We start from the raw sequence: 25,959 nt of genomic DNA on the forward strand, positions 1-25,959 counted from the left end.
AGTTGGTTTGTTGTGCTGGAAAAGCATGGACTTTGGAGTTAGAGACACCTAATTCAAGTGTCAACTCTGTGTGACATAAGGTAATCCAATTAACTTCTCTGGAGCTCAGTTTCTATCATTTGTGAAATGAAGCCATTACTGTCTACTTCTTAGGTTTCTTGAGAGGATTAAACAATTTAACATACGTGAAGTTTTCTTAAACTTAGTGTTTGTCGTTTAACAGGTACTGGGGAACGAATGAATCTTTAGATCTGTGTGAAATGATTAAAGTGGTGCATATATATGAAAATGAGACCTAAGAATAAAAAAAAGTCGCCGCTCCCAAAAACTAAAGAAAAAGAACAAAAATCTGAACAGAGAAAAAATATTGTCACAAAAAAATCTAAAAAGAAAAATGAATGGTTCTTATACTGTTATTTATTAAATGCTTACTATTTGCCAGGCCCTGAGCTAAGGAATTTAACTGTATTTCTCAAACCAACCAATTTATAGATATCAAATTAAGGCTTAGGAAGGCAAGTAACAAGTCTAGTAAGTATCAGATCTGTGTGTATATGTTTACTGCCCAGAATACAGACTATAATGTGGCAAGAGGTTTTTTAACATAAGTACAAGAATTTTCATAGAGACACCAGAGTAAACTGCACCAAAACTGCAACTCTAAATTATTAAGTTTCCCCATTCTCTATGCATGGCTGACTTGTTGGCACTCACTGAGAACTCAGTAAGTGTTTAATAAATAAAAGAGTAAAGTTTTGTATCCAAATAGATGCTTAATTTAGAGTAGTCTTCTGTAGTCTTAGAAAACTCATTTGTGTATTTCAAGTATTATGGTACGGCTTATTTCCCAATTCCCAACCCACACAGTCTCTTCACAATTTGCGTAAAAAAAAAAAAAAAAGATTTTTTTTTTCTTTGCATTTCTAAATTGGGACATTCTCCTCCTCTTCGATTAGTGGATGGGATTTTTGAAGATGATCAAAACGCATTCAAGGCCAGACCTAGAAAATAGAGAGTGTGAGCATGCTGGGCACAACAATGGTGACATGACTGTGAAGTCACACAACAGATCAGATAAGTGAATTCAGATAAAAGAGGTGTAGCAAATACTCCTGTGCTGTTGCGCACATCGCCCTTACTCCACTCAGTTGTTTGGTAGATTCGATCGATGCAAAAACCATGCCATAGAAAGAGTGCAGTTAACCTCCATCTTTGTTTTCTATCCCTTTGGAGGAATTGCATAGTCAACACCATGTACAATCACTGGCAGGATGTGTCTCAAGATTCTACTTTCATTTGACAGTGTGAGTGATGACACTTTGCATTTTGTAGAGTGAGTTATCACTTTGGCATATTTTGCAGTTAGTTAACCTCACAGGGCCTCAAAGATGTAGTTGCTGGTATTTTCACTTCCTTTTTTTCTCCTAAGCATTGCAAGGACATTTCCCTCACATAGGGTTTCTGCCACATCATTCTAATCTAAGAAAGCAAGTAATTCTCTCTGGGTTTTCCATTTTTTTTGTGAACTCTACTCACTTTTATCCCCTATTTGTGTTGTCTTCAACTTGATTTTAAATTTTAAATACTAAGGGACACCTGCATGGCTCAGTCGGTTAAGCATCTGACTTCGACTCAGGTCGTGATCTCACTGCTCGTGAGTTTGAGCCCTGCGTTGGGCTCTGTGCTGACACCTCAGAGCCTGAAGCCTGCTTCAGATTCTGTGTCTCCCTCTCTCTCTGTCCCTTCCCCATTCGTGCTCTGACTCTCTGTCTGTCTCTCTCTCTCTCAAAAATAAATAAACATTTAAAAAATTAAAGTTTCAATATTAAATCATGCCTATTCAGAAAAGCCTCTTTCTCCACATGAAAATCAACACACGTCACAATACCGCCATTCCAGAAGCAATGAGACAAAAGTAGACTAATATGGCTACATAATTTGAAAATAAAAATCTTCACATAGCAATACACATCATAAGCAAAGTCAAAAGATAGATGACAGACTGGTAAAATCATGTGACAACTTTATATGACACTGTGGGTTACAATATTTTACACTGGTACAATGATTTATGGTTTGAACATAATTACATAATTGCCATTCGAATTCATGTCTTTTGACCCTCAACTAACAGAGGACTCTGGAAGACAATGTTTTGTATTAGGTAGAGCACAAACTTTGGAGTTAGACACCCCTAATTCAAGTGTCAACTCTGTGTGATGTAAGGTAAACCAATTAATGTTTCAGTGCCTCAGTTTCGGTACTTGTGAAATGAAGCCATCACTACCCGCTTCTTATATTTTAATATAATGTAGGTGGTATCACTTACATGTGGAATATCAAGAAAAAAAAAAAGGTCAAACTCACGTAAAAAAAAAGAGTCGAAAAGTGATTGCCAGGAGCTGGGGGTGGAGGGAATAGAGAAAAGTGAATAGAAAAGGCTACACACTTTCAGCTATAAGATGAATAAAATCTGAGGCTCTAATGTAAAACATGGTGACTACAGTTAATAACGCTGTAGTGTATAATTGAAATTTGGTAAGAGAGTAACCTTAAATGTTCTCAGCAAAATCCAAAACAAAAGAAAAAAGTAATTATTATGTGAGGTGATGAATGTGTTGATTAACTCAGTGAGGGAAATCCTGACACAAAGTCTACATATATCAAGTCATCACATTGTGCACTTGGATGTCTTACAATTTTATTTGTCATTTATACCTCAATACAGTTGGGAAAGTGAAATAAATAAGTAAATAAATAAATAAATAAATAAATAAATAAATAAATAAATTTAAGCATCAGAAAGAATGATAACAGTGGGAGCTTTAAAAATATCAAAGATGTTAAAAGGCGTGAGTTATTATTTTTGCTATTACTGATAGTAGTGAAACTAACTGTCCAGTCCTAGAAATTGCCGAGATCCTCTGTCATGACTCTGGTGATTGATAAAGACATCTAGTTGCAGGGGTTTTTGGCTGTATTTGTGTGACCATGTGACAAAATTTATTCATATTCTATTTGTTTCCCTGGGAAAATAAATACAGTCCCATGGTGAAATCCCATTGGTACTTTCTCTTGTGTCATTTGGAATATAAAGCAGATAGTATCAATCACTAAAGACATACAAACCAAAAGCAGAATCAAGTTGACTGCTAAATGAAGGGGAATTTAAAGAAGCCATTTGCAGATTTCATTCACTCTCAGTTCCTATTACGCAGCTGCGTTTTGAGAAGGATTATAGACCCTACCAACCATGCTTAAGAGCAAGAGATATCATCTATCAGTACTTGGCTCCACCAAGAGGGAAAAATAATTTCATGGTAATGTCAGAAGTTTCAGGCCCTGTACATAGATTACCCCCACAATTCCCCCAGAACAGTAGCCTAGCGGGAAAGTCATATGTTGAAATCAGAACCCCCCAGTAACTCACAATGTGACAGTGTTTGGAGACAAGTTCTTTGCAGAGATAATTAAGCTAACATGAGGTCACCAGGATGGTTTCTAACCCAATTTAACTGGTGTCCTTATAAGAATAGTATTTAGACAAAGATATACAGACAGAAGGAAGATGATGGTGTGAAGACACAAAGACAAGACGGCCGTCTACAAACCAAGGAGAGAGGCCTGAAGAGACCTTATTTCATGGCTCTCAGAAGGAACTAAACCTTCCCGACGTGTTGATCTCAGACTTCTGGCCTCCACAGCGGTGAAAAAGTAGATGCGTGTCGTTTAAGCCATCCAGTCTGTGGTGCTTACAGCAGCCCTCGCAAATGCCTACGAGGGCTGAAACACATCTTTGTCCAAATGGCATTTCCTAACCACCATGATTAATGCCTGGAACTTTGGGGCAGCATTCCCATGAAAGACACAGCTATATGTTCTTGTAGGAGTAACAAGGTATGGGAAAATTATGTAATCGTAAAGGGTAGATGCAGATGTAGAAACACAAGAAGAAACCAGTTAGTGACAAAACCACATGTTAGGAACATTTTCTACTCGTGCAGCTATATATTTTCCTGGAAACTTCAGGAGATTTTGCTACCTTCTCACTAAAAAATAGAGTTTAGTTACTGTGTGTATCAAAAGAAGCATTCCATTTCATGACATTTCGAAACAGAAAGTTCAGCATATTGTAACTAAAATTAAATGGTACAAATACATATTTACTTCTATAATTGCCCTTAAATGTATTATTTATTTCAGAAGCTTTCAGTTAAAATTGGAGTGAGTCACCTAAAATATAGAATAGAATGGACTATAGTTGTATGTCTTTCCCCAGTGAAAGAATATGTATTAAGGAAAAGCAGTTGTTTGATGGTGTGTCGGGCACAACCAGATCTATTTGTATTCTGCCCTTTGAAATAGTCCTTGTATATACATATTTTTTATGCCATACAGCTCAAGGGCTGGTGATTATCGCTTTAAAGGAACTGCTAACCATTTCAGGAAATTGTTGAATATAATATCTGAAAATGATTTCAGAGTGTGAAAACATTTTATACACTTTGAAATCAAATGCATTCGGCTAGAAGGGACTAGTTTATGTTACTGGCTCAATTTTGCATGTTTTTAATACTTAAGAGTTAGATGGTTTAATCTTTGGTTTCTTTGATAAGGTGTAGGTGCAATTACATTGATACACCTCAGTAAGCATCCTCCCTTAACATAATATGGGTTTTCAAGTTTGCCTCATGACACGACATTTTCTGCTGATGGCAAAATAGTAAGCAAATTAATGGGTCTTTCTCTATAGATTTTTTCTGCTTCCAGTCACACCTAGAGTTAATGAACATAAAAAGTTCAGAGTTGATCCAAAAAGAAAAGGGAAACAGTAAAATTGCAAGCAAAAATCTCTAACAAACTTGGGCTTGAAGCCAGTTCTAGAGTAACACCCTAATTAGTTTCTTTTGCTGACAAGGGAAAATGGGAATAAGAGAAAAACAGACACGCACAGCCATTAGCGTGGGGTCACAACTTCTGTAGACTAGCACCATAGTGACTTGGTGGACCTCATCACATCCCTATGAGATGACCTTGGGTCTAGACCCTATTTGCCTGTAAATTATATTATTTAAAACTACATAGTTCCAAAGGTACATGGGAAATCTCGATACCTTCCTGAAATGTTGCTGTGAACCTAAAACTGCTCTAAAAAGTTAAGTCTTAACAACTTTTGTTTTAGATACACAGTTCCACTTTGCAAACATCAGTTAAGAGAATGAAAAGACAAGCCATAGCCTGGAAGAAAATGTTTACAAATACACATATAATAAAGGACTAGTATCCAAACTATACAAAGAATTCTTAAAAACCAACAATAGGAAAACGAACAACCCAATTTATAAGTGAACAAAAGATTTGAACAGACACCTTACCAAAGCAAATATACAGATGGCAAATAAGCATATTAAAAGATCCTCCATATCCTGTATCTTTAGGAAATTGCATATTAAGACAGTAATAAAATACTACAACACATCTATTAGAATAGCTAACACCTGAAGTCTTGATAATACCAAATGGTGATAGGGACAGGGAACAACAGGAACTTGCATTCATTGCTCCTGGGAAAGAAAAAAATGAAACAGCCACTTTGGAAGACAGATTGATGCTTTCTTAGGGAAATAAACATCATCTTACCTATAATCCAGCAGTTGTGCTACTTGGTATTTACCCAAATTGGTTGAAAACTTATGTCCGTGCAAAAACCACACTGATATTTTACAGCCACTTTATTCATATTTTACCAAAATTTGAAAGCAACCAGGATGTCCTTCAACAGGTAAACGGATAAACGAGCTGTGGTGCATCCAGGTAACAGGATATTGTTTAGCAGCAAAAAGAAATGAGCTATGAAAAAACACACAGGAACAGTAAATGCACACAGCTAAATGAAAGAGGCCAATCAGAAAGGCTACGTACTAAACGATTCCAGATATATGACATTCCGGAAAAGGTACAACTATGGAAACAGTCAGAAAAAAAAAAATCAGTTGGTTTTCAGGGATTCAGGGAGAGAGGGAGAGATATTAATACATTGAAAACGGGGAGTTTTTAGGACAGTAAAACTACTCTGTGAGTTTGGACACATGTCATGGTGTATTTGTAAAAACTTACAAAATGCACAACACAAAAAGTGAATCCTAATGTAAACTGTGGACATACTAAGGTGTCAATATCGGCCCTTCAGTTGTCACAAATATGTTACACTAATGCAAGATGTTAATAATAGGAAACTGTACTAGGGTGTGGGGGAAAGGGGGTCTGTGGACACTCTCTTTACTTTCTGTTTAATTTCTCTGTAAATATAAAACTTCTCAAAAAATAAAGTCTATTGATTTTTAAAAAGTACACAATATTATAACACATTGAAAGAAATACTTCCCAAGATTGGGACTAAAAGCAAAGGTCATGTTCTTTGTGGGAATCAAGTAATGACAAGTGGGTTGTGTGCCTGAATTCTACCCGCTTTTGTTTAGTGGGCCTCAGCCATTATGGCATTCAGAAATGAAGGAAATAGATCTTGTTTTCCAGCCATTTTCACAAGTTCCAGTGTCTCCATTTCAACACCATTAGAGAACCATGGGAAAAACCTCTTCTAATAAAATACATACACAAAGATACAATGTTATCAGTTGTGCTTCATGCTTTATGAGCAATGACCAAAGGGAAAAAATAATTTTGCATTCACTCCTACATAATACTTACTCATTTGGACATTTATGAAGTTTTAGGCACCGAGGATGCACGCGTATGTCCCATGTCCTTAGGAAACTTACCGTATGCACTGTTACCATCTTTTTTTCTTTTCTGTGACTTCTTTTTCTCATATTGTCTTTAGCAAAATTTAAATTCAGTTAAACTCAAAAAGGACTACTTAAGCATCTACTATATACAAGACCCTACCCTGGACATTTGAAGTGATAGAAAAGCATACAAATATATCTTTATATTCAAGTAGACTACAAGTGTGCAGGAAGACAAAGATATCATCTAAAGTATAATAAATAATGGTAAGTTCCCCCACTTACCGTTTAGGGGTAAACCAAGTTCTATGATAGTAAACGTGTGTATGGATTGCATGAATAATGAGTGAGAAGGAGTCACTGAGTAGATGGCATAGAAACTGGGCAAAATGTTTTAATAGCTAATAAAGGGTAGGTAATTTCAGGGAGTGAGAAGGAAATGATTAATGGGACAAACTTTATTTTGTTTATTTTTTTATTATTTATTATTCTTTAAATGCATAAGAATTTGCATCTTTATTTAGAGTTAAGCATGGACCACATTATTATTATTATTATTATTATTAATTATTATTATTAATTTTGTTCTTGGCTCAGTTTGGGGGCTACAGATATGCCAGCATCACATATAAGACTGAGAAAATTGTACCTTTTTTGTCATCTAGAGAAGTAAATAACATTGGAATTAATTTTACTTGAAAGTTTGGTAGAAACTTCCCTTTAAGATAACTGAGTCATTTTTCATAACTACACATCAAACTTGGAATACTTTTTAAATATCTTCTGATTTTTATTTACATTCTTAGGATTTATTTTCATGTTTTTATTTGGTCAGTGGGACTTATCTACCCTCATCCCTTTTTCCTTTCAAAAAATTTATTTAAAACTCTACAATTTCTTGGGGCACCTGGGTGGCTCAGTCGGTTAAGCGTCCGACTTCTGTTCAGGTCATGATCTCATGGGTTGTGGGTTTGAGCCCTGCGTTGGACTCTGTGCTGACAGAGCAGGCAAGAGGCAGGAGCCTGCTTCAGATTCTGTGTCTCCTCTCTCTGCCCCTCCCCTGCTGGCACTCAGCATCTCTCTCTCTCTCTCTCAAAAATAAATAAATATTTTTTAAAATTTTGAAAAGCTCTACAATTTCTTCTCGATATCAGTTTGATCACATTCCACAGTTGTTCCTTTTATTTGAGAAGAGAATGGGGGGAGAGGTAGAGGGAGAGAGAAAGAGAGAAAACCCCAAGCAGGCTTCACATTCAGCTGGGGGCCCAATGTGGGGCTCAGTCCTACCACCCTGAGATAATGACTTACGCTGAAGTCAAGAGTTGGATGTTCAACCTACTGAGCCACCCAGATACCCCATCCATAGTTCTTAACCTGTAGTCTTATCACTGTATAGCTCAGAGTTTTGAATTTGAAAAACTCTATGAAACCGTATTTTAAAAAATGCATTTAAATTTAATGCATAGGCTTTTTTAAAAAATTATTTATTTGTTGATTTTAAACTGAGTTTAAGTAGTCAGAGAGTAATGATTGTGTCATTTTTTCTTGAGAACTTAATCAGGTCTTTATGACTTAACACAGGGCCAATTTCTGTGATTGTTCATCTTTTTTTTTTTTTTTAATAATATGCAATCTCTCTCGATTATTTGTTCTCATGAATGCTCAAGCTTCTTAATCAAAGGATTCGAATCCACGGTATCCTTACCTAAAAGTCTTCTCTACTTGGTCTATCCAGTGACCAGAGAATACTTTAAGTTTCCCAATTTGATCATTTTGTTTTCATGTTCTCCTATTTCCATCAGTTTCTATTTCAGATTTTTCAAACTTATAATGTGTGTAAACATTCATGACTCTTGTACTTTCCGGTTGGATTTTATATTCTGTCAATATGAAATATCTCTCTGGATTCCTTTTTAATGCTGTTAATATCAAAGTCTATGTTGTGAAATAACATTAGCAATTCTGTGATTTTTAAGTATTTACCAGAAATTAGTTTTTTTTTCCCTTCTCTTTCTCTTTTTCTCTTTCTTGCTCTCACTCTTCTTTCTCCTTTTACAAAATAATAAAATCTGTGGCAGATACCAAATTGTGCTAAAGGGAAAATGAAATATTAACTAGTTTCCGTTTTTAAATTTTAACCAAAATGTCTTTTCTATCTTAAATTTATTTAAAATATTCCTCTGGAAATCTAGATCATGACTCTATATCATACTTTATCCAAGCATTATAATTCAGAGTGGTTGAAGCTCTGATTCAAAGCTGCCTTCTAAACTAAAGATCATTTAACAGAAAATTTTCTAAATTATCTTATACTTTTTCAATCCTGATCAAATTTCAATCCAAATTTGTAAATTCTCACCTCTCCTCTGTAGAAAACAGGCATTTCATTTTTAATATTACATACATGAAAGGAAGCATGTACAGAACGGGAGAAACTGGATCATTTTGAAGGTTCAAGCTTTATTTTTAAAAATAAGGAGAGAAGAAGGAAAATGTCAGACAATAGGGGAAAGCCCATAAACCGCTGACAGATTCAGCCCGCTGATGCTTGTTTCCTCTCTCAAGAGGGTTTGCTGCCCCCTGTCGTTATTTGCAGAAATAGGATGTCAGAAAAAGATTAAAAAGGCAAAACTTTTTTTTTTTTTCAACAACGTCAACAAACAGCAAGCATCTGTAAACAAAGGTCTTAAATGTCAAAAAAAAAAAAAAGGCAAATGTATAAGGGCTTGACTTTCAAATATTTTGGAGGACAATTTATGTGGTGTGTAAAATAACCTTTGTAGAGGGATCTGTGAGATTCTAAAGCTGCCTCATCCCTGGTCTCTATGGAGAAAATGGTGACTAAGGATCCCACCGTGCGAGCTATCAGCTTTATGTTATCTGATCGCACCCACTGATAGGTCTCCCTAATGATGACAAGCATCTGTACAGTCTGCGCAAATTAGACTGTATGACATGAACTCTGCACAAAACTGCACAGGAAAAGCACCTCATGTTGAAAGATGATTAAACAGCTTTACAGGAGATACAAAGAGCACTACAGGAAATAAGAGAAACAGTAGGTAAAAGTTGAAGTTGATGGCAAAAGCAGGATTTGGCACAAAAAAGAGGTAAGAACACCATAGAGAAAACAAAATTAAAAAAAAAAAAAAGCTCAATACAAGAGTTCACATGTTGAATAAGCAACAGATCCGCAGCGAAGGCTATTGCTACATCCTGAAAGGAATCCCAGGACAATTTGAGGCCTCTTGGAGATCATTCCCAATATATATATACTCCCCAATTTATCTTTACAACAAACCCATATTGCCTAATGGGCCTTAACTATACTTCTCTTCTTCCATGTGAAATGAAAGGTATTATTTTATATAAGCTACTTTAAATCTACAAATGTGGCAGTGATTAGTATATGTGGTAAGTCCTTAAATATGATAATGAAAGATGATCTGGTCCCATTTTCAATTCTTACGACATAGAATTCTATAACTTAGGCAAACTACCTTTTTCCAAACTTTATTTTCTTAAGTTTTCTCTGCTTTATTGAAGTGTAATTGCTAAGAATTGTCTATATTTAAGACATAGAATGTAATGAGCTAACACATGCATGCATTGTGAAATGATTACCATAATCAATTTAATGAACACATTCGCCTTTTCAGTTACCTTTTTTGTGTGTGAGATGAGAACACTTAAGATCTACACGCAGCAAATTGCAAGTGTACAATACAATGTTGTTAACTATAGCCACAACGCTATATATGAGATCCCCAGAACTTATCATCTTATAACTAAAAGTGTGTACCTTTCGACCAACATCTCTGCGTTTCCCCGACCACCAGCCCCCAGCCACCACCATCCCACCCCCACTTCCGATGAGTTTGACTTTTTAGATTCCATGTGCAGTATTTGTCTTTCTGTGTCTGGCTTCTTTCAATTAGCATGATGTTCTCCAGGTTCATCCATGTTTTCCCAAATGGCAGAATCTCCTTCTTTTTTATGATAGAATAATAATCCTTTGTATATATGCCACATATGTATATATATATGGGTGTATACACACAAACACGCACACACAGATAGATATATATCACCTTTTTTTCATCCATTCGTCTGTCAGTGGACATTTGGGTTGTTTTCATACCTTGGCTCTAGTCAGTAATGCTGCAGTGATGCTGCAGTGAATGTGGGAGTGTAGATGTCTCTTCAACACACTGATTTCATTTCCTTCAGATAAATACCCAGAAGTGGAAATTGCTAGATCATATGGTGGTTCTATTTTTAATTTTTTTCGTGGAACTTCTATAGTGTTTTCCATAATGGCTGTACAAATTTACATTCCCACCAACACTATACTAGGATTCTTTTTCATTCACATCTTTGTCAGTATCTCTCTCTTTTTTTTAATAATAACCATTCTAACAGCAGTGAGGTGATACCTCATCATGGTTTGAAGGTGGATTGTCCTGATGATAGTAATGTTGAGCATATTTTCATATGCTTGTTGGCCATTTGTATGTCTTTGGGAAAATGTCCAAAGCAATTAATAAATAAGAAAAGTAGGCCAAGTAATGATCAAGATGAGGACCTTTTATGGATCATGCTTACTTTGTGCGCTCCTGAGATTCAAAACGAAAAGAAAAGAAAAGAAAAGAAAAGAAAAGAAAAGAAAAGAAAAGAAAAGAAAAGAAAAGAAAAGAAGAAACAAAGAATTAGAAACATTATTCTTCTGGAACAGAATGGTCCATACATATGCACATAATTGGTGTTCTAGAGAATACACTTTTTAATGGAAGATATGAAAAATTTAATGGAAAATTATCTTCAGATACATAACATGAAAAATAAGCTTTCTGAAATAAAGTGTTGAATTTTCATATTAAAAGAGGAAGAAGTGATAAAGAATTACTAATTGCAGAACACATACTTACTGTAGTGGAGTCAGAAAAATATAATTTTTACAAGAAGGAAAAATCAGGTACCTTAGAGTGTTCCACTGAACTTCCAATGTCAGCAGAGTTTTAAGGAAAAGAAAATGCAAAAAGAATTTTTATTCCTATTTATTTTTTTTCCTAAAAGTATTAAGGAAATAGATATTCATTTTCAAGCACATACAACGCAGGAACATAGGACCCATGAGCTCTTCTTGAAAGGAAAAACGCATTTGAAGGTGAAATCCAGTCAACTCAGAGCAAATATAGAACAAAGAACTCAGGAAGGGAATCAGTAGTAAATGGATTGGGGATGAGCATCAAATTGATTTACACGTAAAACTGTAACTGAACAACTCTGGGAACTCTGGTTACAAAGCAGAATGTGGAAATTATAAACCTTATTAAAATAAAAAATATAACAAAATCAATAGTTTAGGAGAATGGATGTAGGAGTAAGTGTAAGTACATTGATTTCCTCATTTTTCATAATACGGAGTCAGTAGACATGTCTAATTTTAATGGTGGTTAATGGACTGTAATCTCATGCAGTGTTAGTCATAGTCTTTGTTTTTAACCTGAGAGGAGCCCCTCAGGACATAATATATCATGAAAGCGCTTTCCTGAATTTCACCTATATCTACAGATCCATGTTATCATTTAAAATTGTATGCATGGAAGTTTATACCACAGTTAAATTTAGAAAATTTAGAAAACGGAAAAGTTAATATCCATTCTAGAAAGAAAAATAACATTATTATTCATTCCAAAGAAAAGCACACACAGAAAAGGAAGAATCTCAGGGCTTCTAGGAAACTATTCCCCTTTTTTAATAAAGTTCATTTTCATCAAAAGGCAATCATTGCTGAATCATCACCTTTTAGGAAAGAAATGCAATCTGTGGCATTAACCCCTGGGTAATGATGGGTTCAACTGTTATTGATAGGTGAGCTTTATATGATTAACATAAATCATTGTCTTCTTGACATTTTGCTGTACAATCCTAAGTGACACCAATATGAACAGTTTACTGCTCAACAATAAAGTTTTGTAGTAAAATACAAACCGAATTGACACATTCTTTTTACTAATCTGTTACTGCTGGAGACTAAAACTTTAATAAATATTTCTATGATGATATGAATATAGTTTTAGTGAACACAAGCATCTTTAGGAATTTTCTTTACTAGGGGAAGGTTTCATCGCATGACTGTGCCATGGCATTGACTCTAGACAACCACATTCCTGCCTGTAGACCTGGGAGAAAAACATGAAATGCTAATTGCTTTGCTCAGCAATTTGACATGCAGCCTGAGAAATGCAGACTACCTCTGGACACATTGACCCCTAAAATTCTCATCCATTTTCCCTGATTTCTTTTTTGTCTTTAGCTTTCTCTAACATTCTATATTCAATTTAGTTATTTATTGTCTGTCTCCTCCAGCAGTATATATGTGTGTATGTGTATGTATACACATTCCATCATATAAATATATATATATATGATGGAAAGACTTTAGTTTTGTTCACTGCAATGCTCCCAGATCCTAGAAATTTGACAGAGACATATTTGGAGCTCACTAAATATTTGTTGAATAAACAAATTGAATGCATGAATATGCAAGCTATAACCATAAGTTATCTTCCATAAAGTATATTTTAGAATGAGGCCATTATTTCCAGAAGGAAATGTTGCTTTAGCCACTTTACATTAAGAATATAATGAAAATTTTTGCATGAAAGCACTTATTAAAAACTAAACCTGTGGTCTTTTTTGATTCTGATATTGATATAATTGTCCCTAAATCCTATTAAGTAGTCACATCTTCAGTGCAGACAGACTCATGTTCAAATCCCAGTAGTTCAATTTACTAAAACTGTAAATTTACTGGCCATGTAGACTGCATAGTGGATATGTAGAATTTGGAAAATTACCTAGTCTTGCTAAAAACTCATTTCTAAATTGTAAAATAGAGCATGTAGAGACATCTAGTGTTTATCCTTGCCAGATTTTCTTTTGTTTTGGTAGTAGATTATTTTTTCCACTCCTAAAATAGAGCAGGACCATTTAGCTCATCCTTACCAATTGGTTATAAACATAAGCTATTTTGGCAACTAAGGAGTTCCCCTGTTTAAGATAGTGTAGCACGAGATAACAAAGTCTCCCATGGTCAGGGCCCCTGAGTCATGTATGGCAGAGCTTTTTACCCTCTGACTCAAACTGGACATGTACTATAAGCAAGAGATAAAAATCTGTGTAGTAAGCCAGTGGGAGTTGGATTTAATTTGTTATTGAGATATAATAAAAATCTTAAATAATATAGAGAATGATATTTACCTCATAAGATTATTAAGTAATACATAAAATTTTTTAACGTCTATTTACTTTTGAGAGAGAGAGAGAGAGAGAGAGAGAGAGCGAGTGGGGGAGGGGAAGAGACAGAGGGAAACACAGAATCTGAAGCAGGCTCCAGGCTCTGAGCTGTCAGCACAGAGCCTGATGCAGGGCTCGAACTCAAGAACTGTGAAATCATGACCTGAGCCGAAGTCAGGCGTTTAACTGACAGAGCCACCCAGAGGCCCCTTATGTAATACATTTGAAACAATAGGCTTGGTGCCTGTACAACTTTTAAAAGTCTGTGATTTATATTATTATTATTATTATTATTATTATTAATTACCTTTACTGCTATTATTTCCTCTTTATTCACTTAATCATTTTCAAGTAATCTCAAGAAGATATAGGAAGAGGGAACAAATGAGATTAAATGAGTAAAAGAAATTTTAAAAACAGAACATAGAAATTAAACCGGTTCTAACATTCATAATGACAAAGATGATATGCAGAAGTTAACTGCCATCTCCAAAATATTCGCTTAAATTTCATTACTTTAGACAAAGCTTCAAAAACGTTAATTGTGAGAAAGAAGTAGGAATAAACGATATATGAAAATATTTTAATTCAAAGAAAAATTCGATTATCAGTTTAAAGCAGCTACATGGAAATGAAAAACCTACACGCCCTCCCCTCACCAATGCATATAATGCAGGTTAGAAATAAAAATACATTATTCAGTTTTGTAGAAATAGACAAGCTTATTCTAAAATCTGTATGAAAATGCACAAACTTTAGAATGATTAAAACAATCTTGAAATGGAAGAATGAAGTGATGGGAATCCCTGCACTCAATATTGTGGTTTACAATATAGGTACATTAGTCAAAATGGCAAAGGAATATTTGGCAAAGGGATAGATACAAAGATCAACGAAACAATAACAGGATATAAAATCGAGACTAGATCCACATTAATGTGCTCGTATGATTTTTGACAAAAATGCAAAAGCAATTCAATGAGCAAGAAGAGTCTTTTCAACAAATGATGCTGATACAATTGAACATTCATAGGCTAAATTAGTTAATTAACCTAAATCTCACATTTCATCTAAAAACTTACTCAAAATGAATTGTGGACTTAAAGGTAAAATGTAACAAAATAAGATTTTTAGAAAAAACATACAGGAAAAACTTCATGGTCTAGGGCTAGGCTAAAAGATCTTAGACTTGGCACCAAAAACATGATAAGAAAGAAAAAGAAAAACATAAGCCGTACCTTTTTAAATATTTATTTAAAATCCAGTTAGTTAACATACAATGTACTATTAGGTCCAGGTGTACAAAACAATGATTCAATACTTCCATGTGTCATCCGGTGCTCATCACAAGTTCATTCCTTACTCTCCATCACCTATTTAATCAGTCCCCTGCCCACCTCCCCTCTGGCAACCATCATTTTGTTCTCTATAATAAGATTCTGTCTCTTGGTTTGCCTCTCTCTTTTGTTTTTCCCTTTGCTCTTTTGTTTCTTAAATTCCACATATGAGTGAAATCATGTGGTATTTCTCTTTCTCTGACTTATTTTGTTCAGCATAATACTCTCTAGCTTCATCCATGTTTTTGCAAATGGCAAGATTTCATTCTTTTTAATGTGAATAATATTCCATTATGTGTGTGTGTGCGTGTGTGTGTATACTATCACTTCTTTAACCATTCATCAGTTCATGAATACTTGAGCTATTTCCATTGTTTGGCAATTGTAGATAATGCTGCTATAAACATCAGGGCATATGTATCCCTTTGAATTAGTATTTTTGTGTTCTTTGGGTAAATACCCAGTTAGTGCAATTGCTGGATTAAAGGGTAATTCTATTTTTACCTTTTTGAGAAACCACCATACTGTTTTCCAGACTGGCTACACCAGTTTGCATTCCTATCAACAGTTCAAGAAGAGTTTCCCTTTATCCTCATCCTCGCCAACACCTGTTGTTTCTTGCATTGTTGATGTTAGCCACTCTGGCAGGTATGAGGTAATGATCTCATTGTAGTTTTGATTTGCATTTCCCTGATGGTAAGTGATGATGAATATCTTTTCATGTGTCTGTTGGACATCTGTATGTTTTCTTTGGAAAAAAATGTCCATTCTTGTCTTCTACCCATTTTTAATTGGATTATTTGTTTTTTGGGTTTGAGTTTTATAAGTTCTTTATATATTTTGGATACTAATTCTTTATCAGACATCATTTCCAAATAAATATCTTCTCTCATTCTGTGCGTTGCTTTTTAGTTTTGTTGATTATTTCCTTCACTGTGCAGATTTTTATTTTGATGTAGCCCCAATAGTGTGATTTTTTGGTTTTGTTTCCCTTGCCTTAGAAGACCTATCTAGAAAAAAGCTATTATGGCTAATGTCAAGGAAATTACTGCCTGTGCTTTCTTCAAGGACTGTTATGGTTTCAGGTCTCACATTTAGGTCTTTAAGTTTTGAGTTTATTTTTGTGTGTGGTGAAAGATAATGGTCCACAGTTTGATTTTTTTTGCATGTTGCTGTCCAGTTTTCCCAACACCATTTGTTGAAGAGATTATGTTTTGCCCCATTGTATATTCTTTCCTGCTTTGTTGAAGATTAATTTACCATATATTTGTGGGTTTGTTTCTGGGTTTTCTATTCTGTTCCATTGATCTATGGGTCTATATATATATATATATATATATATATATATATATATGCCAGTACAATACTGTTTTGATCACTACATCATTGTAATACAACAATACAAGTCTGGAATTGTGAAGCCTGCAGCTTTGCTTTTCCTTTTCAAGATTGCTTTGGCTATTAAAGTGTCTTTTATGGCTCCATACATATTTTAGAATTCTTTGTTCTAGTTCTGTGACAAATGCTGTTTGTATTTTGGTAGGGATTGTATTAAATGTGTAGATTGCTTTGGGTAATATAGACATTTTGACAATATTTGTCCTTCCAATCCATGAGCATAGAATGTCTTTCCATTTCTTTGTGTCATCTTCACTTTCTTTCATCTGTGTTTTGGAGTTTTCAAAGTACAAATCTTTAATGTCTTTGGTTAGGTTTATTTCCAGGTATCTTACTGTTTCTGGTGCAATTATAAATGGAAATGATTCCTTACTTTATCTTTCTGCTGCTTCATTATTGGTGTACAGAAATGCAACAGATTTCTATATGTTAATTTGGTGTCTGCAACTTTACTAAATTTGTTTATCAGTTCTAGCAGTATTTTAGTTGAGTCTTTTAGTCTTCAATAAATAGTATCGTGTCATCTGCAAATTAGTGAAATTTTTACCTCTTCCTTGCCAGTTTGGATGCCTTTTTTTCTTTTTGTTGTCAGATTGCTGTGCTAGGACTTCCAGTACTATGTTGATTAAAAGTGGTGAGAGTACACATCCTTGTCTGGTCCCTTGCTGTAGAGGAAAAGCTCTCAGTTTTCCTGCATTTAGGATGATATTAGCTCTGGGTTTTTCATATACTGACTTTATTATGTTGAGGTATGTTCCCTCCAAATCTACTTTGTCATCAGTGGATGTTGTATTTTATCAAATGCTTTCTCTGTATCTATTGAAATAATCATATGATTCTTATCCTTTCTTTTATTAATGTGGTGTATCATGTTGATTGATTTGCCCATATTGAACCACCCTTGAAACCCAGGAATAAATCCCACTTTTTCTTGGTAAATGATTGTCTTAATGTATTGTTGGATTCAGTTTGCTACTATTTTGTTGATTTTTACATCTATATTCATCAGGGATGTTGGCCTACAGTTCTCTCTCTCCCTCTCTTTTGTGATGTTTATCTGACTTTGGTATCAGGGTAATGCTGGCCTCATAGAATAAAGTTGGAATTTTCTTTCTTTTTTTATTTTTTGGAAACATTAGAGAAGGATAGATATTAATTTTTCTTTAAATGTTTGGTAGAATTTGCTGTGAAACCATCTAGTCCTGGACTTGTGTTTTTTTTTGGGAGATTTTTGATTACTGATTACATTTCTTTGCTGGTTGTTCTGTTCAAATTTTCTATTCCTGTTTCCATTTTGGTAGATAATTTCTAAGAATTTAGCCATTTCTTCTAGGTTGTCCAATTTGTTGGTGTATAACTTTTCATAATGTTACCTTATAATTGTTTGTATTTCTGTGGTGTAGGTTGTTATCTCTCCTATTTGTGATTTTATTTATTTGGGTCCTTTCTCTTTTCTTTTTGATAAGTCTGGCTAGAGGTTCATCAATTTTATTCACTTTTTCAAAGAACCAGTTCCTGGTTTCATTGATCTGTTCTATTGTTTGTTTGTTTATTCAATATCATTTATTTCTGCTCTAATATTTAAAATATCCTGCCTTCTGCTGGCTTTAGGCTTCTTCTGTCGTTCTTTTCTAGCTCCTTTATGTATAAGGTTAGGTTGTTTATTTGAGATTTTTCTTGCTTCTTCAGATAAGCCTGTATTGCTATATAATTCCCTCTTTTTTCCCTTTTTTAAACTGCTTTTGCTGCATCCCAAAGATTTTGGACCATTGTGTTTTTATTTTCATTTGTTTCCATGCTTTTTGAAAATTTCGTCTTTGATTTTCAGGTTGACCCATTGTTTAGTAGCTGTTTAACCTCCATGTATTTATGGGCTTTCCAGATTTTTTCTTGTGGTTGACTTCTAGTTTCATAGCTTTGTGGTCAGAAAACTTGCATGGTATGATTTTGATCTTCTTAATTTTGTCGAAGCCTGTTCTGTGGCCTAATATGTGACCTATTCTGGAAAATGTCCCATGTGCACTTGAAACCAATGTGTATTTGCTGTTTTAGGATAGAACGTTCTGTGAAGTTCATTTGGACCAGTGTGTCATTCAAAGCCATTTGTTTTCTTGTTTTTCCGTTTAGATGATCTTTCCATTGATGTAAGTGCGTGTTAAGTCCCTTACTATTACTGTGTTATTAGCAAGTAGTTCCTTTATGTTTGTTTTATGTATTTGGGACTTCCATGTTAGATGCATAAATATTTACAATTGCATCTTTTTGTTGGATTATCCCCTTTATTATTATATAGTGCCCTTCTTTGTATCTTACTACAGTCAGTTTTAAAGTCTGGCTTGTCCAATATAAGTATTGGTAGTCCAGCTTTCATTTAACATCCATTTGCATATTTCTCCATCCCCTCACTTTCAATCTGCAGGTGTCTTTAGCTGTAAAATAAGTGTCTTGGGGCACCTGAGTGGCTCAGTCGGTTAAGCGTCTGACTTCAGCTCAGGTCATGATCTCGTGGTTAGCGAGTTTGAGCCCCACATCAGGCTCTGTGCTGACAGCTTGGAGCCTGGAGCCTGCTTCAGATTCTTTATCTCCCTCTCTCTCTCTGCCCCTCCCCATCATGCTCTGTCTCTCTCAAAAATAAATAAACTTTAAAAAAATAAGTCTCTTATAAGCAGCATATAATGGGTCTTTTTTTTAATCCATTCAGACACCCTATATCTTTTGATTGGAATATTTAGTCCATTTACATTCAAGTAATTATTGACAAATATGTATATATTTCCATTTTCTCACTTGTTTTGTGGTTGTTTCCAGAGATTTTCTCTAATCCTTTCTTGTTTTTCTGTGTTTCATATTTTGCTGATTTTCTTTAGTGATATATTTGGACTTCATTCTCTGGTGTTTTTGATATATAGTTACCATTAGGTTTGTAGATAACCTTTTCTGCATAGAGCAGTCTATGTTAAGTTGATGGCTGTTTAAGTTTGAACTCATTCTTTACTTCTCTCCTCCCCATATTTAGGTATATGTTATTATATTTTATATCTTTTTTTGGAGTTCTTTGACTGGTATTTTTATAGAAATATTCATTTTTACTTCTTTTGTGTTTTCTACCTTTATGCTATCACTTTTTGTCTCTCCTTTCTCTCCTTTCTTCTCAGAGTCCCCTTTAATATTTCTTGCTGGGCTAGTTTAGTGGTCACGATTCCTTTAGTTTTTGTTTATTTGGGAAACTGTATTTCTCCTTCTATGTCCTGAATGATAGCCTTGCTGGATGGAATATTCTTGACTGCAGATTTTTCCCATTCAGTGCTTTGAATACCTCATGCCACTGCCTTCTGGTCTGCAGAATTTCTATTGAAAAATTTCCTGCTAGCCCTATGAGTTTCGCCTTGTAAGTTACTGACTTCTTCTGTCTTGTTGCTTTTAAGATTTTTTTTATCACTATATTTTGCAAACTTAATTACAATATGTCTTGGTGTATGTCTGCTTTTGTTGATTTTGATGGGATTTCTATGTTCTTCCTGTTTCATTCCCCAGATTGGAGAGTTTTCAGCTATTATTTCTTCAAATAAATTTTCTGCCCCATTTTCTCTCTCTCTTTCTTCTGGGACTCCTATCCTATGAAAGTTCTTATGTCTGATGGAGTCAGTGAGTTCCCTACGTCTTTTCTTGTTTTGCATAATTCTTCTTTCTCTTTTGTTCAGCCTCATCATTTTCCATCACTTTGTCTTCTAGGTAGTAATTTGTTCCTCTGCTTCTTCCAGCCTGCTGTTCCTGGCATCAAAAGTGTTCCTAATCGCATGTATTGGGCTCTTCATCTTTGATTGATTCTTTTTTAACTATTTTCTCTCTCTGGAAAGGGTCTCTCTGATGTCTTCCATTCTTTTCTCAAGTCCAGTGAGTGGGCAGGTGTATGTGCTGGTCTTCTAGGGGTGGGACCCACTGCCCTGGGACTGAGGGAAGCATGGCTGAGAAGCGCAGTTCCACAAGATCTAGGGGCTCAGTGTAAGCAAGTTAGGCCACCAGTGTCAGTGCTGTGCTGCTTCCTGCAGGTGGCTCTGTGCTTATGCTGAGGGGCAGGGGAGGGAAATGCTTTGGCCAGCTCCTCTGTCCCCAGGGAGATATTTCTATGAAGGCTGCCTCTCAGGGACACACTCTGAGAAGAGCAAATAATCTCCTTGCTGTGTCCCCAGGGGCTCCTCAGATTGCTGTTTCACACTCTGTGCCCCTGGGTTGTTTGCCTGCCTTCTCCCCAAGAGCAGTGCAGTGCCCTGTAGTCTTTATCCTAGCCAAGCCCACTGACTTTTAAAACTCCAGGCTTTGAGCCATGCTAGTTGCAAGAACTCACAAAATACAGCCCCTCTTGAGGCACATGGCTATGAAGAAACATTCTCCTTTGTGCTCCTCTCTCCCACCTTTCTCTGTGACCATGGCTCCCTCCCCTTCACAGCAGCCAGGATCCTTTTCTCCCCCAAACCATGTCTCTGCACTTCCTATCTTCTTCGATGTGGCCTCTTCTCTCCTTTTAGCTGTGGAATTTGTTCTGCAAGTCTTCAGCTCAATTTCTGGGGTATTTAGGATTATTGGATAGTTATCTAGTTGCATTTGTGGGACAAGGCAAGCCTAGGGTCCTACTCTGCCAGCATCTTCCTGTCTCCTGAAAGGCCCTGTCTTAAATGACAAGTGATAGACAGGACAAAATATTTTCAAACTATGTATCTGACAAAAGGCTAGTATCTAGAATATGGAAAACGTCTTAGAACTCAACAGTAAAAATAACAACATACGGTTTGAAAATAGGCAGAAGACATGAACATGCATTTTACCGAACAGGGTATACAGAAAGCAAATGAGCAAATGAGAAGGTACTCAATTACATTAGCCATCCGAGATATGCAAGTTAAAATCAGGAGACAGCCTAGAAAACTTCTAAATTAGAGACAATACCAAATGCTGATGAGGATGCAGAGAAACTGGATCCCTTATACATTACAGCTACGAGGGTACAATGGCACAGCAACTCCGGAAGATAGTGTAGCTGTTTCTTGTAACACTAAACACACAGTTACCGTATGAGCCACGAATCGCACTCTCTGGCATATGTCATAGCAACTTTATTTGTAATAGCCCAAAACTGGAAACAACCCAATGTCCTTCAAACAAATTGGTGAGTAGTTAAACTGTGCTATATCCATACCATAGAATATTCCATATCAAGCCCCACATTGAGCTCTGCACTGACAGCATGGAGCCTGCTTAGGATTCTCTCTCTCTCTCTCTCTCTCTCTCTCTCTCTCTCTCTCCCTCTCTCGGCCCCTCCCCTGCTTGTGCTCTCTCCCTCTCTCAAAATAAATAAGTAAACTGAAAAACAACAGAAAATTCTAACAATTGAGCAGAAATCTGAAATAAAAAAAATATTAAAGTGTAATAGAGAATGTCAAGTAAATATTAATAAGACCAATGATTATCACTAATCTAATGTGAAAATATCAAATTACCATACAAAGTAACAGATTACTAAACAGAGTTAAAATATTCAGTTGCATCCATGGATTCGATCCATCAAATCAGAAGGTTGAGAATAATGGTACTGAAACAGAAAAATTAAAAGAAGCAAATAGAAAAATAAACAATTACTAAAGAAGAACTAAGAATGGCTGGTAAGCATAATATGTGATATTTAACCTCACCTACTTAATTAAATCAGGTTTACTTTTTTTCACATTAGGTTAAAACTTAAAAAAAAGTACCCAATATTGATGAAAGTGTGGAAACTAGCTCTCTAATAAGTGGCTATGAAATAAAATCTAAAGAGTGTGCATACATTATCTTATGGAGTTAGATTTCATAATAACATATAAAAAGTCTTTGTGAAATTTGCAGTTAAAAAAAAAAAAAACTTTTGTGTTATATTTAACCTCTTTCCCAAACTTGTTTGACCACAGGTCCTTTTGCTAAGTAAGATATATTAACATCCTGGGGTGCCTGGGTGGCTCAGTAGGTTAAGCGACTGATGTCAGCTCAGGTCATGAACTCACGGTTTGTGGGTTTGAGCCCCGCGTGGGGCTCTGTGCTGACAGCTCAGAGCCTGGAGCCTGTTTCTGATTCTGTGTCTCCCTTGCTCTCCCCCCCTCCCCAGCTCACACTCTCTCACTCTTTCTCAAAAATAAATATTAAAAAAATTTGAAAGAAATGTTTTTAAAAAGATATATTAACGTCCTCTAAAACAATTAATACATGCTGCCTTAGTCAATGGCTTAGTTAAGGAATGTTGTTCCACAGGTCTACTGACTCCAGAACAAGTGTTCATTTAAAAGGAGTAATAAAAACAAGTCACTTGAAAGAGAGTGAAAGATTTTTATATTAAGATTTGTGACTCCTGATACAGACTGTGTGTGTTTCAGTGATTCCCCCTGGAATCAAAACTCAGCATTGACTTTCAAGAATTAACAAATTAAGAAATGCTGTGCTGTAAACAGAATTCATATTCAGTCTTCAGCTTCTCTTAAAACCAGTGTTGCTTATTTTCCAGATATGGAAATGATTCACCTGGTAACATTTTAGGATAGGTCTTAATATTTGCTAATTTTACAGGAAATTCATAGAAATTTTTCTTAATATTTTATTAAGTTTCTCATGGTTGTCTGCCAATTGTCATGAAAAAAGCCTCTGTCCTTGTACTATCAACCATATTATGTTAGACTCTAAAAATATACTGACTTTTAATAAGAATTTGTATATAATATCAAAGATTAATTTTTAGGTGAAGCAAATTTAGAATTATTTACTAGTTTGATCACAGAATAAATATGCTGTTAGTAAGGTATGTCAATAGGAGGTGAGTTGGAAAAGGCCATTCCTTGCTAAAACAATGTCATTTTGGTCTCATCTGCACAAATAAGATAATGTGTAAATTTTACTGTTACAGAGAGCTGATCTCATCTAAATACAGAAAGCACTCCTTCTACACCTAGTCTATTTCCAGAAACCTTATCGATGTGTTTCATTCCTCAGACAGAGCTGACCCGGACTCAGTAGCCCAGGGTTGGACTTTTCCTCTCCTTTGGATGCTTGGTCTGTGGTCTGAATGTTTATGTCTCCTCTCCCAAATTCATAGGTTGAAATACTAATGCAGAAAGAAAGGGTGGGGGGGGGGGGGAGAGGAGGGGAGGAGAGGGGAGGGAGGAAGGAAGGAAGGAAAAGGAAAAGGAAAAGGAAAAGGAAAAGGAAAAGGAAAAGGAAAAGGAAAAGGAAAGAAAAAGAAATCCTAAGGCTTCATGTGATGGTTTTAGGTGGAGGCCCCTTTGGGAGGAGCTGAGGTCAGGAGGGCGGAGCCTTCGTGAATGGGATTAGTGCCTAATGAAAGAGGCTCCAGAGGGCTCCCTTGCCCCCTTCACTATGTGGAAGGTGTGGGCTATGAAACATGGTCCCTTGACCGGGCTCCCAGTCTCCAACATCCAGCCTCCAGAACTGTGGGAAATAAATTTCTGTTGTTTCTAAGCTACCCCGTCTGGTACTTTGTTGCACACAGCTCTGCTCCACCAGGATGCCCCACACAAGATAGACAGGCTGCCCGTCCTCCCCTTCATGGACATCCTCCAGGTGGCTGCTGGTGATCTTTTTCCTGCCGGTAGCCCCTTGACTGTCATTTTACCAATTTTCACTTAAGTACCACATGGGGTAAGGAGGTGGCGGCACAGAGTGGGGTTTGTGCCAGAATGTGCAGCTTTAGAGATAGCCGTGTTTACACTGCCCCCTCAGTTTGAATCAGATGGGTGACTGCTTGATCTGACAATTCTAAAGTAAGATGCCCTTAACTCACTATTCTCTACTCCCAGTGTAACATAGAATCTTTTCTAAGTGTGCTATTCAATTTGGAGCAGCAGTGGCTCCAGAATTTCTGTTGTGAAGGGAACTAGGGCCCATAATGTGGTTGGGAGGGATGGGTCAGGCAAGACAGAAGAGCTAAGGAATTTATCTAGACTTTTTCCCCCAGAACAGTATACTTACTTGAGGATGGAAATGGAGATCCTAAGGGAATAAAGATATCTTCAGCCTTTTGGGGGCACCAATTAGCATTCAAATGGAAACTTCCTTTCTTCTGCATTTTTTCTGCAGTACTGACCTTCACTGCTTGCTTTTATGACTTGAAGTTCAGTTTGTTGTTAAGCACCTATAATTCTGTTTTAGAATGCGGTCATTGTGTAGTTCTGCTGGCAAAGCTGAGGCTGAAAACAGCTGAATCCCCTGTTTCTTGTGTTCTCAACACCCTCTCCTGTTGTATTTTCTTTGGGTTCTTTTATAAAGATGCAGAGAAAAATACAAAAAGTTTTGTCTGTCAAACCCTGAAAATACTGTCATCCTTCCACATGTGTTTACTCGGCTTGATTTTTAATCCCTGGACAGGGTAAGTAACAGTGCAGTGTTGTCAAAAGGAAGGAGAAAGAAAAGTTACCCTTTTGTCTTTTAATTGAGATATAACTGACATATAACATTGTGTAAGTGTAAGTCTTACAGCCCATGGTATTGCTTTGATACATTTATGTATTGCAAGACGCTTCCCACAGTAGCATCAGCCAGCACCTCTACTGGGTCACATCATTATCATTTCTTTTTTTGTAGTAGGAACAATTTAGATCTGACCTCTGGCAACTTTGGAGTTTACAATACAGTTATTTGGAGTTACAAATACAATTGTTGTCTATAATCACTCTGCTGTGCATTAGATCTTCAGGACGTATTTATCTATTAGTTCTAAGTTTGTGCACTTAAACATCTCCCCAGTTCTCCCGTCCCCCAGCCCCGGGTAACCACCATTCTACTTTCTGTTCTTATCAGTTCAGCTTTTTCAGATGCCACATATAAATGATATCAGGACTTGTCTTTCTTAATTGTTTTTTATGGGGTTTTTTTTGGCTCTCAGTAGAATGGCTGGAGCTGGTTCGAGAGCTGGGGAAGAACTTCCTTGGCTTTGCTCATGCATGATGAATTCGTAATGTTAAACAGAGCTTGCCACCTATAGGTCAGCACGCTGTGGCTTAATATCATTCCACTGATTTTCTGCCTTCTCTTTCAAGAGGATCTGTGCAGAGGTATCATTTTATCTAAGAAATATTGCTCAGCGTGGCTTACAGTAAACTTTACTGGGGAGCCAAAGGGGTCGATTTGTCCCTTGAAAT

The 25,959-nt window shown here is 36.0% G+C and overlaps 1 long non-coding RNA gene across 2 annotated transcripts in view; it reads right to left on the minus strand.

The window, feature by feature from the left end:
* Positions 1-24,937, minus strand: part of LOC122232319 — a 34,256-nt gene extending 9,319 nt beyond the window's left edge. The window contains exons 1-3 of one of the 2 annotated variants that reach the window (XR_006209653.1): positions 24,791-24,937; positions 5,641-5,850; positions 652-1,001 (exon numbers count right to left, since the gene is read on the minus strand). This is a non-coding gene — a long non-coding RNA (uncharacterized LOC122232319). Of the gene's footprint in view, positions 1-651; positions 1,002-5,640; positions 5,851-24,790 lie in introns of those variants that run through there. The other variant, XR_006209654.1, reaches the window with a different exon arrangement.
* Positions 24,938-25,959: the final 1,022 nt, after the last annotated feature.

The sequence above is a fragment of the Panthera tigris genome, chromosome D3 (genome assembly GCF_018350195.1).
Source record: "Panthera tigris isolate Pti1 chromosome D3, P.tigris_Pti1_mat1.1, whole genome shotgun sequence".
Lineage (NCBI taxonomy): Eukaryota > Metazoa > Chordata > Mammalia > Carnivora > Felidae > Panthera > Panthera tigris.